The 16146-nt window shown below is 33.6% G+C and overlaps 1 long non-coding RNA gene across 1 annotated transcript; it reads right to left on the reverse strand.

Moving 5' to 3' along the window:
• Nucleotides 1-4723: 4723 nt before the first annotated feature.
• On the reverse strand, nucleotides 4724-5696 carry LOC116166863. Its single transcript, XR_004144429.1, has 2 exons — nucleotides 5509-5696; nucleotides 4724-5455 (listed from the first exon to the last, which is right to left on the reverse strand). It is a non-coding gene; the product is annotated as an uncharacterized LOC116166863 (long non-coding RNA).
• Between the last annotated feature and the right edge of the window lie 10450 nt (nucleotides 5697-16146).

Genomic DNA, 16146 nt, shown 5'->3' on the forward strand with positions numbered 1-16146 from the left:
GGCGGACGGNACCTTATAGTGTTTTTATTCAATGGTATAGGGAAATGTTGTATGACGTAGATTTTCATGTAGATTTAGAAAATGCAATAAAATACAGGGTGTTGTATTTAAAATAAGAAAGTTGCCATCCACATCCGGTAAAACAGGAGTCCGGAAGAGAAACAATCGTGATTATATTTTGTTTCGACTATGCCAGTATGCAAATGTTCAGATTTAAATTATCAGTGAGAGCCTGCATACTTGGTTTTCGTGAAACAGCCAGTATATATAATAATGAGCACATAGGATTCAGTTTTATCCAACTGCTGATTAATTTTTTTTTTCATGAATATGTCTGCATGTAAAATAAGAACAGTGCACAATTCCTACAGAAACAAAGGAGAGCAAAACCGAAGATATTATCTATCGACTCTTGATTCTAAAAACCATAAAGTGCGAAAAAAGCGTTGATGTTTCCGAGATTGCGATCCTACCTAAAAGTTTTAGCTAGCTACGAATAGTGAGGTAATAACACAGTTGAATACTAAGTTTGGACATATGCTCTGAGATTGTGGTTTTGACGTTTAACTTGTTACAAAGACGTACTTTTACACAACTGTACTTGTATGTAGAATTGTAGAAAATATGTTTTGTGTTTTCACGGATTTTCTCATATTAATTATATTAAAAGCTCCTATGAGCAAATTATTTCCCATCTTTGCCTATGTTTTTGGCTATACTTTGCACTCTTAAGCGAAATAGGAAAGATATGCAAAATCATTTTAAATACAATTTGTTTTGTACACATACATACATTGAATTTAATTCCACAATAAACGTCTAGTCTAAATTGTGATTACAAGATTTAAAAATCAATTTGTATTCTATAATAGACTTCCTGCAGATGATTCGTATTACCATCTATAAAAATATTGCCACATTATATAGTGTTCATAGAGGAGTGATCGCATTTTTATTACCACTGTTTTCTAGTAACTCGTACAACGTGCTCAGTACCCTATTCTATAAAAAGTGGTCTTTAAGCTTTTTGACGTTTTCTTATATCCGTTGCTTCGATTGACGTCCAAAATTGGATTATTCACAAAACACAGTCCCAAAACAAACGCTTTGTTAGTTACTAAGTAGTTGAATTCAAAGTAAAAAACGGTCCTCTGTTATAAGTTTAGGCGGATATCCGCTTTAATAACCTGCCTTTGTAGAATATTTATGAGTGATTGAGAGCGTTATTGACAATTTTGATCAAACCTTCAAACGGAAAACCATGTTTGCAAGATGGATTCTCAACGATAACAAAATAAACTTCCTTTTCACAGTCGAAAATGACCCAATTACGTTAATAATGAGAAGTTCCAAGCGTGTTTTTCTCCAATTATGTTTATTTATCTACCATAACCTAATTTGGCATCATGCGCGCATGCATATCAATCAAGAATCACTTCAATGTGAAGTAGTTGCTTTTCCATTTACTCGAAAAGCGCATCAAAGGTCATCCAGATTGAGCACTCATTGCACACCCACTTATTGCAAGCCTGCTTTAGGTACTTGACCGACACATTAGCCAATTACCTAATCCTTACTGTTATACATATAAGTAATGCTTGGGAAAATACAAGACCTGCTCTCAGATTTCAAAAACTAATGAAAAAAACTGAAGACTGTGATATCAAATACAATATTAAAAAAATACCTACAGTAAATTGTTTACGCATCCTGTATTTATGACAATTATGACTTCAAATTAACAAATTGAATTCATCTTCTGGCCTTAAATGAAATTTTGTATGTAGACACCTCGAACAAAAGTAAAACTAATGCCGAATCGAAATAGTATACCGTATTAAGATACAAGTGTATAATCAAGTCTTTAAAGCACGCGAAACGAGTTTAAGAGCACGATGCGCAGCGGAGTGCCTTTAACATTGCAAGTGCTTTAAAGACCAATTATACACGTGTATCTTATAGTATTTTTTTATTATACCTGCAGTATAATCTAAAAATAGGAAATACAATGAAGTCATATTGACGTTATACTCGAATACATGTCTAATTAAGTGGGCTGGGTGTACGTAATTTCACGATTGCCATGGAAATGTCACTTGACGTTTGCTTATAAAAATCATCCTCTTTGTGAATAAAACGATTTCCGATGAAAAAGATAATACACCGTCCATTAACTAGGTTGTTGTAAAATCTAAACAAATCTACTGGTCGGTGTAAAATCCAAATCCAGTAAAGCCTATTATAAAGGATATGAAAAGCTGTTTCCATGGATGAATAGGAAGTTACTTCGAATAAAGTCTTAAATGCATCGATAATGCTGGCATATATGAAGGAAATGTCAAAGTTATTTAAATCTTCTATCTTTTGGTGCATTCATTCAAAACTTCAAACAATGCTGCGATTAAAAAGTGGAACAGATTTGGAAGTATACCCTAAATTAGGGGCGTTTGTGAAAGCTTCAACCAAAGGATAGGTACAAACGGAATAAAAAACCGCATGATAAGGTACCAATGGTTTAAGTATTGAAATGGATAGTGCATAAGATAGCAAAATAATAACCGCTCGTCTGCCGCTGGTAAGTGGTCACCCGTAAGCCCTATTATAAAATGAATTTTGAAAAAATAGACTCACAAACTCGTTATTAGTACCAAGTTGAAATATGTGTTAAAACATGCGGTAACATCATTAGTAAACAAAACCAAATTGGCAGACGCGTTAGTTGGTAGCATTTTTGAGGCAGACGCAATCCGAGACGTCGAAAATCACTCAGAATCGCGTGATCGAGTACCGGTTTAAAAGTTGTGTTAAAATGTGTTGTGCTTAATCGATACCTGAAGTGAAAATTTGAAAAGACGGTAGCACCTTCATAGCAGACGCAGTTAAATATTTTCATGCCATCTCGTTTCGGCGCGTATACTGGTACGCGGTAGAGTGAGACGCTTGCGGTGTGGCGATCTAATACGCATAGCTCACAACAACAGTGATGTCGTCCAAGAGTCAATCGAAAATTGTGCGATTAATGAAATAATTCCTAGGGAAGAATTTTTCGCCAATCTCTTCTTTATATCATTATAAAGTACGATAAAAATGTCTTCCCAAATTTTGACCCGGAAATATGTTATTTTTTTATATTAATCCCAAAAAAACGGGTTTTATTTATAATTTTTCAATATAAGACAGAAACTAGTAGGCACTTTTACATAAAAAATATCGCTATAAGAAACTGAAATGTATGTATGTTGGCTAATACATTGGTTGACGTAAGTCGAAGAGGTCAATAGGTTGTATGTGCACTGTTTATTATAACAAAGGAACATGTGTGGCATACCTATGCGGACATAAATTTTTGTAAATTTCAATTAAATCAACTGGACCTTGGACAATATTGATTGATAATAATTGTAAATATTCAGTATTCAATATTCAATATCGTTCATCAATTCTGCATCCTCCAGGTACACCCAGAATTAGTACCGCTTGTAATAAAACATAAGAAAGGTATTTCAAGGATGATACAAATTCTTACCTTCATGCGTACGTACTGTACTGTGAGAGGATTAAATACACAGATTTATTATATCACGCACCTTCTCCTAGACTGAGATCTTCTAGATGATAGTTGTAGTACTCTAAATTTAATGTTCGTCATCTGCCAGTTCTTTTATTGGAAGTAGCACAAAGATAAGGTAAATTAAAGACATCATCGAGTTATTTATTATAGGTATAAGTATTCCTTAATTCACAATTTGTAAATGAACTCTTTCATTTAAAATCCTCACAATGATTTTACAATAAATGCGGCATATAGAAGAGACAATTAGAAAGCGTACGAGCGTTACAGAATAGTCAAATGGCATTTTATACCAACACGGAAAACTTTATGCTCAAAAATATTGTTCGAATGTATGCGCATTAGTCAGAACCAATTTGAATAACTCATCATCTGAACAAACAGGCAACAAACACTATGGTCAAATTGCTTCTAACCTCGATCAGGGTTGCATCGAAGCACAGACTCGAGGTCTTACGTGGTTTCTAAAGTCTACCACAGAATCGAGGTTCAGGTGATTCTGAATAAAAATACTAAGCGAGTCGTTTGCATTGTTACGAACTGCCCTTCATCTAAGTCAAAGCGACACACAACACACTCGCATATAAGCAAAGGCAGCCTGTTACAACAGGATGTTACGCGTTCTAAATTATCCTGGGATGGGGACATGGGTGCCTGAAACGAAGTTAGGTTTCTTTAGACGTAGACCATGGTGCCAAGTTTTCTGACACTTAGTTAGGTATCGCCTTGCACATTGCGATCTCCAGACTTATCACCAATACGCCATAGAATACAGTGGTTTTTTTCTGGATTTACTCTACTCAGCCTTACTAACATTAAATGCTGTTCAACAGGCAATTTGGTTGCCTGGGAACATACCTCAAGAAGACAATACTTCAATCGAATCTTGCACCTGAACGTCCACATCAACATTGAAAACAATTTAAGACCTAATCACTGGGGTTACCAACTTTTTAAAATTATTACTCATAAACGGAACAATTTACGTTTACTAATTTGCAACGAGCGATTCCTTAGTTGGTGTTGCATTTTCAATGTCACAGAGTAGAGTATAGGTCAGGGTCGTCTTTGCATAACAAAACTTTGCTCCTTTATTTACTTAGAAAAATAAGATTATTTAATCACTTCGTGATATTAAGGTTTTTTATCAACTACGTATCATCATAGGTTTTATTAGTGTCATATCATATAAAAATAGAAATAAAATCTCATGACTCAGCTGCTACAATAATACAAAAACTAACCTATTCAATGATAACAATGAGCACGAATTTAATCGGAAGTTCCAAATACGTCGCCAGTGACCTTCAAACTTGGATCTTATGAAAATGGGTTTCACAGTCTTGTAGGCGTTTTATATGATGAATGAGTTAGTGATATCTAGGGCAGAGGGCCTGCAAAGAAAGGTCTGGTTTCGATGGGTCGAATCGGACGCACAAATATTGGAACAACGTCATTTACACCAAATCTTGGCCTCAAGTCATGATAATAATCTCGAAAAGCAGAATTAACTGGTAGTTGTTCCATCAATCTTTGAACATTTTCTGCAGGGATTCTGTTTTGTTGCACTTGAGAGTTTTGGTGCGATACACCTTGAGGATTTCTTTGTCTTTCAATGTGTTCAGCATTAAGATACCAATAAGGGATGTTTTGCCTAGGCCATTCCTTTATTCTATGAACCAAATCTGCATCACCACGGGCATCAACAGGTATTTTTTCCGTCGTACCATCTACTTCCCCTAAACGAGAGTTCAAAATTGCAGCAGTTGTTTCTTCGTTGTCATTCCGAAATCTACTAGCCAATTTGGGGTAGGTAGGTTCCGCAATGTAACCCGGCCGTTGTGCCATTGTTATGGAAACTAGCGTCGCCACAATAACTACAATCTGGAATTAAATGATTAGACATAAAATTACATTAATTCACAATCCCAACTCACCATTTTATTTAAATCGTGCGACCGTAAAAATATAGGTACCTAATTCAGATTTGAGCACGTCTAAGTTCACGAACGAATATGAGGAAAACTCGTTGTTTCATATTTATGTATGAGAACCTCCTCCGTTTGTTGTGGTAAACAGGAAACCGTCATGTTTGGGTAAAACCCAAGTGTAAATCGAGAGGATATCGGCAATAACCACATTCTATTACTTTTATCAGTAACGATTCATGACTTTAAATATAAATTTACACTTTTGCACCAGTCACTGTATTGAGAATTATTACACATCTTTACTGCGTCTAAGTAATCCTACGAAAATGGGGATCTTGAACTCGCGTCAATGGAAAAAACAATTTGCTATACTGACAGATGGGGAATGAAATGACAAGAAAAAATGAGCTGTGATAAAATTAGGTCGCTGTCCCTTACACAAATCTTTTGGAAAACACTCCGTTATTACGCTGTCGTAATAATTCGAGAATCATTATCAGTAATTTTCTATTCATATACTTACAGACAGGGTCCGTGAAGTTGGAGTGTCGACTTGAAATGGATCCAATAATTTTGTGCTCATTTTGTGCTAATGTGTGCTGCTAATTTAAAAAAGTGTACGAAACTCGTATTTAATGGCTAATAAGGCACTCATATTCCTTACGAAACTCGCCAAGGCTCGTTTCGTAGTTCTCATACTCTTGTCTTATTAATAGCCATCATTAAATGCTCATTGTATAATATACTGTTAAATCGTTTTACTAAAATGGCAATATGTTTGTTGGGGAAATTGTTCGAATGAAACAAATCCTATTATGTGAGGATCTTGTCCGTCCGTTTGTCCATCTGTTACCGTCTAACTCGAGAACGAAAAGAGACAGCGATGTCAAACCTTCGCCAATGGATGTCTACAAGTTCAACGATCAGTGCTATTGAATATGAGCCGGATTAGAAATCGTGTTTCCGAATGCGAGCTTGGTGTTAAAAATCCCTCTACTGAAAATCGTATGCGACTCGTCGTATCTTGTTTTGCTTGTTACGTTGACTTTGAGCAAACGTAACAAAACGACCGCGAAATAAGCACACCAGTGAGCTCAGGCAAAGTAGAGATGGGTCGGGGTGAATGATGGGGTTCTGTACACTAGCAAAAATGAAGGATAGTCTCCATTTAATCTCTACTAACTCTCAAAAGAGAAAGGAGAATACTCACATAAGGGGAAACAAGGCAGACTAGGATACCCTTGTTCTGGTCTTGATAAGCTAAAGACAATTGACAGGGATAGAACATAAACAAGAATCGGTGTCACAGTCGAGGGTAATTTAATAAATGATCTCACAATATGGACACTGTCCTTTGGTCACAATTCATTCGATATACTCATATGTGATACAACTCTAGCAAAAATAAAAAAGTTTCTCGCGTGGTGAATTTTACTCTGCGCGGATAATTAATGCGCGATTTTATAGGGCCTGTTACAACTGCACTAATACCAGGTTAGTTATGTTATATTAGTTATTATATACTTTTTAAGATGCCGAAAGAATTGTAAAGATGTCGTTCATAGACAAAGAAATATGATGATGTAAAGATAGAAGAACAAGGATTTACTATCAGCGATTTATCTTCAAAGACTTAAAATACTGATTTTTGTAATTTCGTGATCAAAGGCGCTTTCTTTCGGCTACTTCGCAATCATGATTACAAGATCGTGATTCGTAGGATCGCGTTTTACGAAAGAACGCGCGAATTTATATCAAAGTTTGGTTAAGTTTACAGAGTACACATTTGAATTCGAATTACGTATTTTTTTTTTTGGATTATGAAAATAATTTAAGTACAAGTGGAAATACTTGCACGATAATGCTCCTTTTCAGTTACAAATATCGACTAACCTAACATTTGTGCAAAAATATCATTGCATTTATAGGTTAGGAATCCGTGATCATAAAACTTTTATGTTCATTTTGTTCAGGATTTTAGCAATCATGATCATAAGATCACACTTCGAAAGAACGTGATTTGACAATTCAAACGCGTTTGGATCACCGAAAGAAAGCGCCTCAAATACTTATATTTAGTTGTCGTTTTCAGTTTTAAAAAAGCCGTCATTTAGCCACAACTGTCACATTTTGACACATTGCCGAACATTGGCGTACTGGTACATTAGTCTCACACTACCTACACGACTCTCAATAATTTCCTGAACTCATCAGGTAAATCCTATACTACAACCGTAGTTAATACCATTGAATAAAAACACTATAAGAAGCCTAACCCCGTGGAAATAAAGCGCGACAGAGATTGAACTGAGAATATAATGGGAACACTGTCAATAGTGTCGATTCTTGAACTGAGAAGAATGAGAATTTGCTTTCCTCCTATTTACCGCAAAGAGAGTTCGGCGGTCACAACCAATGCGGGTGCAAGGGGATTTGTCGCGCTTTCTTCCATAAGCGAGGCTTCTTATAGTGTTTTTATTCAATGTTAATACTCAATATGAAATATGAATCAATAATAATGACTTTACAGTAGCAAAAGCAAACTGTTAACTCGAGCACGGATGGTCCGTACAAATCGGTGTATAAACGCCATGAACGTGACGTTAACTCAAGAAAAACTACTTTAAGATGCACAAATAATCCAATACCGGATAAATATAAAAAATCGGTGTCGACCGTTTAAATCTTCACTACAGTTTACGTAAGAAGAATATTCCGCACTGCGTAGTGCCCATTGCTAAATTGCAAGCGCGTAGTTGGCGCCAGACTCGAAACTCATTTTATTGTCGCGAGTAAAATTCGATCTTGACTCGCAGCTTTATATGAGAGACCTTGACCGCATTTCGTCTTCACTCCGCGGCAACAGCACATTCAGGCAGACGTTTGATTTTCGTGAATAATATTAATACGGGTTTTGTTTTGTAAGTGAAGTTCAATCAGCAAACAGAGTTACTTGCGTTCACCAAATTTTGGATATTACCTATGTGGCTTTAAATCATATAATCAAACGCTTAATTAAACATGTATTCGAGTATAACGTCATTTCATTGTATTTCCTATTTTTAAATTATACTGCAGGTATAATAAAAAATACTATAAGATACACGTGTATAATTGGTATTTGAAGCACTTGCAACGTTAAAGGCACTCCGCTTCGCGTCACCACCATTTTGCCTACCCCTAGAATCCACAACCATGTGCCTGTAACACAATCCGTACAAGTCCTCTACAACTGTTAGAATATATTCACACTTGTAACTTTTTCATAACACAACGCATTATGCATATATTTTACCCACGGTATACATATACAGAATTCAGTAGGACTTGTATTAGTTACAGGCAGATTACCTTGTAACTTGCAGACTTGTTACAATTGTATAGTTTGTGTTATAGGCCCCAGGTTAGTTAGAAAAAGCAGATTTGTAAAAGGATTTTGAACTACATCTTTATAATCTGTGCAATTAGTAATCAAAGTATATTATCGTAAGAAATCCAAAGAACCAGAATATAAAGGGGTTGTCAACCAAAATCACTTTAGTGTATGTAAAAGTCACTCTGCTGCTTTTACAGTAGAGGTTTCCCTATTCTAAATAATCATAAAAAGTTTGGCCTTGCAATCGAGGTTGGTATTTAAACCGATTAAATTTGTGTTGTTGCAATTCAAATCTGTTTCCTTTGAGCAATTTCTCGAAAAACTGTCAACCTAGGTACTATATTAGCATAGTTTGTGTTATATTATGGTATTAGTTAGACAGTTTTTCTCGTCTAATTGCTAGGCAACAGATTTTCATTACCTAAATAACCCAAGTTAACGTGGTAAAATACAAACATCTTGTGCAATTATAAGTGGGAAACCATATAAATCATTATAAAACTTCTGAACATTCTGAATTTAATTTAGACGTCAAAAATTGCAAGCTTATAGGTTCTCCCGTGGACTCCATGGAAACAATATTGTTCTCAATTCTGAACTTCATATACTTTTTTCAGTAGATAAAGTACCTACCCATCTTCGCTTCTGGAATTAAATAGAAGTTATGTCGTTGGTATGTCTGTAGTCTATACACAAAACTAAATTGCAACGTATTAGTTTAGATACTAATGCCACTAATAGAAAGAACAAAGCAGCTTCAAAAAGTATTGCAAGATATTACTCATGCCTACCGAATAAAACAAGTTCATTGTCCTGTTTGGTTGCTCAAATCCGAGCTCAAATCTTTGTATACTAAATTAAACCACGAACAGCTAAATATATCCAGGAGTTTAAGAGAACTCATCAGTCATTATTGCCTGCGGTTTGATAATAATCGATGATACTACATTCGGGCTCCGTGAAGTAGGCACGCCATTCTAGATTCAATTCTTGAATTTATCATAAAATGTTTGTACGTCGTTTGTATCGTTTGTACTGACTTTAAAAAAATTAGCACCCCCAAGCATTACAGAGTTATGCGAAATTGAAAAAGGCGTGCGTACTTCACACCTAGCACGCCTTTTTGAAATACAAATCAAGAAACCTGTTTCAAAAGTTAGTATTACGTCTGTATCATTTGAACTTATAAACAAAAGATTAACACCCCCAACCCTTATCGAATTATTTGATATTAAAAAAGGCGTGCGTACTTCACACCTAGCACGCCTTTTTGAAATACAAATCAAAAAACCTGTTTCAAAAGTTAGTATTACGTATGTATTATTTGAACTTATAAACAAAACATTAACACCCCCAACCCTTATCGAATTATTTGATATTAAAAAAGGCGTGCGTACTTCACACCTAGCACGCCTTTTAAAAATACAAATCAGAAAATCTGTTTCAAAAGTTAGTATTACGTTTGTATTATTTGAACTTATAAACAAAACATTAACACCCCCAACCCTTATCGAATTATTTTTGATATTAAAAAAGGCGTGCGTACTTCACACCTAGCACGCCTTTTAAAAATACAAATCAGAAAAGCTGTTTCAAAAGTTAGTATTACGTTTGTATTATTTGAACTTATAAACAAAACATTAACACCCCCAACCCTTATCGAATTATTTGATATTAAAAAAGGCGTGCGTACTTCACACCTAGCACGCCTTTTAAAAATACAAGTCAGTAAAGCTGTTTCAAAAATTAGCATTACGTTTGTGTGATTAGAACTTATAAGCAAAACATTAACACCCCCAACCTTTATCAAATTATTTCATATTAAAAATGGCGTGCGTACTTTCCTCCCAGCACGCCTTAGCGTTGAAAGTAACTCTTATTGACTTGTTTAACTTTAAACACGACGTACCTACTTCACACATAGCACTTCATAGGCTATCAGATCACGTTTGTTACTTTTGCACATCATACGAATAAAATATAAGCACTTCTAACCCTTATCGTGCTTTTTAGCGTATTTTCTCTAATGGGAAAAGTAGCTATTGCCGGCGTTTTGTCCGTCCGTCCGTCCCTCTGAATGAAGATGAACTACTTTTTTTGTAGAAGCTTAAGAGCCAATTTTTTTTGGATCGTTTAGATATTATATCCGGTCAGTACACTACGCAATAAAATTTTTGGTACCATCTTTCTAGGGCCTAGAAATGGGCTCTTTTGTGTACTCGCAGAAGCTAACTTTTTTATTTCTTAACATTTTTTAGTGAAATTTTATATATAGGTACTTCTAATGAAAGTATAATGCCGTTAAAAAAAATTTGTTTTGCGCATGCGCAAGCTAACTTTTAATTTATCAACATTTTTAAAGAATTTTTTTATATAGGCATTTCTAATGAAAGTAAATTTAATGCCGTTAAAAAAATTGCTTTTGCGCATGCGCAAGCTAACATTATATTCATTTTATACATAAACACTTTTAATAAAAGTAAATTTAATACCGGCTGGCGTATTAGATGGAAAATGCGCTCTCGTGGGTCACTAGTGACCGCGTTTTTTAATTTTTGATATTTATAATGTACTTGACTGCGAGTACGCCAAAAAGCATGCTAAGAGCGCAACGCTTTTTGACGATATAAATCATAAATACTGTTCCAAAAGTTATTCTTAAGTTTGTACCGGTTTTATTTATAAACAGATTATTACCACAGTCAAAGATTACCACCTCTAACTGTTATCAATTTATTTGATATTGTACCTCACATCTAGCACGCTTTTATGACGATCAAGTTAAGAAAAGGTGTTTTATAAGTTAGTATTACCATTGATTAACGTATAATCAATAGTAATTATTAATTAATTACCAATGATTGTAATTATTAATTAATTACCAATGATTACCGTATAATCAATAGTATTACGTTTGTATCATTTGTGCTATTATACAAAACGTAAGCAGCATTACAAAACTTGTTTCTACTTCACCTTTAGCAATACCAATTAGGACAGCTTTTGTATATGTTATAGTGAAGTAATACTTTTGTATAGGTTGTACCTACTTATATGACATTAGCAGCCTTACTTTTATTACCTTATTTGATAATAAAAAATGAAGTAAATTTATTGAAGAAATTTAATTACATTAATATCCAATTTAAGTAGTATAGCTTAATATAGGTATATATGTAAAATTTAAGCTAAATAAAAGTAACTGTTTCAAAGTTGGAATTTTGTTTTTACATCATTTGTATCTATAAAGAAAATGTGAGTTAATTACTTGATAAAATCGTACGTTTTTTTAAATTTAATTTATATAAAAACTAATAGCAAATTATGTTAAAATAATTTTTAACAAAGAATTTTGGTTGAAGCCAACACATAAATAAGAATTTATTAAATAAAACACAATATGTTAGATCTAAAGAAAATTGCCATAATTTAAAAAAATATATATATTTTAAATATTACATTTTTTACTAACAATGTCATTCTTCTACACTGTATACAGTAAAAGATGCGGTTCAACTTCAATTTCTCCATGCACTTGTACCACTTTAGCTGACAAATCGTCAAATAGTTCCCAAGTAGAATCAATGCGGCGAGCATAACACGTATAATGTCCTACAACATCTTTTTCTTTTCCTAACTCAAAATTACAAGGAGGTTTGAAATTCACTACAGATCGTAAAATAAATGTTTTGCTGAAAATTTGTACATGAAACGGAACGTTACGTAACATTGTTTTTCCACATCCGTTTGTGTCTATAAAGACATTATCAAACACGTTTACAGTGTGTGAAATTTTGCTACCGCATTCACAATTGCTAACTTTCAATACAGCATTTGATATAGCTGCCTCTAATGAAGAAAAATTATTGGTAAGTATATTTATATTTATAGGTAACACCATCATGTTTATTTTAGGTATAACCTGGTTGCAGGTAGGTGATAAACATGTTCGAACATCACAAGCGCTAAGGTAGACTTTACAAAAACGTTGCAGTACGTTGATTGCATTACATTGACATTCAATTTGAATGACATTGTTTAAAAGCTTATTGCTTCTAAATGTATCTTTTGAATTAAATAAAATCTCTGCACGTAGTCTATATGTAGCAGGGCTTGCACCTACCGATACCAACGAATTTATTAAATCAGCAATATCATCTCTTTGATTGTTTACAAACTGCATGTATACAATACTGTCACAAAATGCAGCTGCCAAACCTTGAAGTACTGCATCAAAAGCACATGTATTTACAACATAATATTTTTGTTTCTTGGTAACATAAACTTTTTTCATTTTTAATCCATTTTGTAATAAGCTTAGTTCAATTTTTTTTCCTTCGATTATGTGCAGAATTTCTGTACAAGGGCGACCATACTTCCTTTTCTTCAATTTTTTCAGACGTGTTTTTGGTTCTTCTGCTTTGTTTTTCCAGTTCTCTTGAACAGCAGTTCGTGTTTCTAAACCGACAAACAAAACAAATAGATGATTACTATTGTTACTTATATTTATAAGACCAGTATTAAACTATAAAACACTTTTGACAAAAGTCTTTTATAGAAACTGACAGATGTTTTATTAAATAATGTAATCGTTTGTTAAGACTTTCTATAAAATTTATTATCAATACTAATATTTTATAAACGAAGCAATACTACGTTATAAAACATCTTATAAAATTTATTTTATGTAAGCTTATGTGTAACAAATTTTAAAATTGTTAGTTGTAGATTTTTTTTATAATAAATTTTACTTAATACATACCTAGTTCAACAGAATTTGAAATGTCCTCTGGCGAGTTTGATGAAATATTTATGGGCGTGACTTCCAATATAACTGTGCTGGATTCATTATTCTCTTCATTACAATTACAATCTAAAATTTACCAATAGAAGCGATTAATATACCTACTTTCAATACTCACCTATGTTTGTTATTGTTACACTTTTTTCTTTAAATTCTTCAGCTTGTTGCAAATTTGACGTTTTTTGATTTATTGAGGGCGTAGCTGTAACAATTTTTTAAAGTAATTTTTTAAAAAATGTTAATCTTACCATTTTGTTTTAAAAATCCGCTTCGTTGTCGTGTTTCGTTCTTAATTTTGACGTTGTCAATGTGCTTGTCAACTTTTTCTTTTCTTGCTTCTATTGTCGCTAATTTTACTGTACCTTTTATAGCTTCGTAATGTATGAGGAAAAATTTATCTATTTTTATTGGTAGGTTGTAGTTTTTAAATGTTCTGTGTTTTAAATCATTAAAATAGCTTTCAACTATTGCAGACGATGCGGTAGTTCTTGACGTTAGAAAATGTTTGTTCATTACGTTTGACCATAATGTAATAGTTTTTGCTAATCTTTCTAAATCTTTTGTAAAATCTGGACAATAATGAAAATTTTCGTTATTTGTTACAAATTGGCATTGCTGTAATGCACGGTCTTTAATAATTCTAAACCAATTGTTGAGATTATCATTTTCTATTGATTCCATTCCTGTCAAATTAATCTGTTGTTGTTCATTAGTATTTTCCACATATTCATTATCAATGATCACTGTGTCTAGTCCCGATATTTTTAGTTTCAAGTTTTGTTTGTGTAACTCGCAAGGAGTTTGAACACCATTGCAATCACCGGAATATTCACTATTTGATATTATGATCAAACTTTCGATCAAAGACGCCACACTTTCTAGAGTTGTAGTTTTTATTAGTAACACCATCGCTCGAACATAAAATTCATGTAACAATTTTGGTTTTCGAATACTTTGCCATTTACATATAATATTCATTATATGAGCGTAGTCAATTCTTATATAAGTTGTTACATTGCTTGTATCACCTTTTCCATTTAACAAATCAAAACATTTTGAAATATAAGATTGTAATGTCGTATTTGTGAACGCCCATGACACGGCATTTAACAGAGCTAAGGAATGATCGCAAACAATTGTCTGTGGTATAGATGCACCGGATTTAATCCAACTATTAAGCCAAAATGCAATGCTATTAGAATCGTGACTTTCCGACAACATTTGACATACCGGTATTTGTCCATGTTTTTCACCAGTGTTAATCACAACTGCGTATAAAAAGATATGTCCAGAAGAAATGTCATTTGGTCTCCTTAACTTCTTAACCAGGGTTCCAGTCGCGTCAATTGCTATATATGAACTTTTTTTCTCAATTTTCACATAGGAATTATATACAGATAATTGTTCAGGCGACCAATAATGTATGAAAAACTTGTCTAATCCAATCATATGTACACTGGCTAGGTAGGGTTGCGTATATTTCAATACATGTAGGTTGTAAACGGGATCTTCATTTTTTGCTATTTTGTACTTTTTATCTGTATATTCTTGTTTGCACTTTCTTAAAACGTCTGTAGAATACAAAACACTTTCTTGATTATCTGTTGTTTTAGCCGCTTCTTCTCTTTTCCAATTGATTGCTAGCTTCCCGTCGCTCAAAATTTTACCGATTTCGTTGCGCAAAAATCCCGTTAACTTTCTTTTTTTAACTCCTTTGTGTAATGTAAGATCTAAGTTTGTGACTTTTAAAGTTAAATACAGTTTTCCTTCTATAGGACCGCCAACATTATACCCAAACAAAGAAGCATAACACTCAGTACATTCACCACGGATATTTAAATAATTTTGACCACTTTCGAAAATATGATGATTTAAAAATTTCCACACACAATTACTTTGCACAGTGTTGCTAATCTCAGCATTCAGTAAAGTAGTCCACCCTTTTTTTAACACCATTCTGTTTTTTCTGTCAGCGTAGCACTTCACTTCAGGTTTAATTGCATTCCAAATATTGCTGTCTAATGTAATAGTATGATATGAGGTATTGATTAAGTCTTCGTCTTCATTTTCACCGTCATTGTCTTTATCAGGTAATTTTATATTTAATAGATCACAACAATTATACCTATTCAATTTTACAATCGTATATAAACCTTGAGCAGATAGCTTGCCATGAATGGGAGCCTCATTAACAGCATCAGCCCAAATTTTGGCTGAAGGCCTTGATAAATTTGTCTCAATTTCATTTTTGTGCTTTGTAATCACTTCTAAAATTTGTTCTGGTGGTATACGTGGTTGACGCGGCATGATGGTTAATGATTTAACACAACACACGAATAATTTCACTAATTGGTATAACCTAAAGGTTAACCACCGCATACGAATGCAAATGCCACACTTTCAATGATGCTAAAGTATTAACACTGTACAAGAAATTTTGAATACGTAACACCATCATTTAAAA

This window comes from Photinus pyralis, unplaced genomic scaffold (genome assembly GCF_008802855.1).
Source record: "Photinus pyralis isolate 1611_PpyrPB1 unplaced genomic scaffold, Ppyr1.3 Ppyr1.4_LG3b, whole genome shotgun sequence".
Taxonomy (NCBI): Eukaryota; Metazoa; Arthropoda; class Insecta; order Coleoptera; family Lampyridae; genus Photinus; species Photinus pyralis.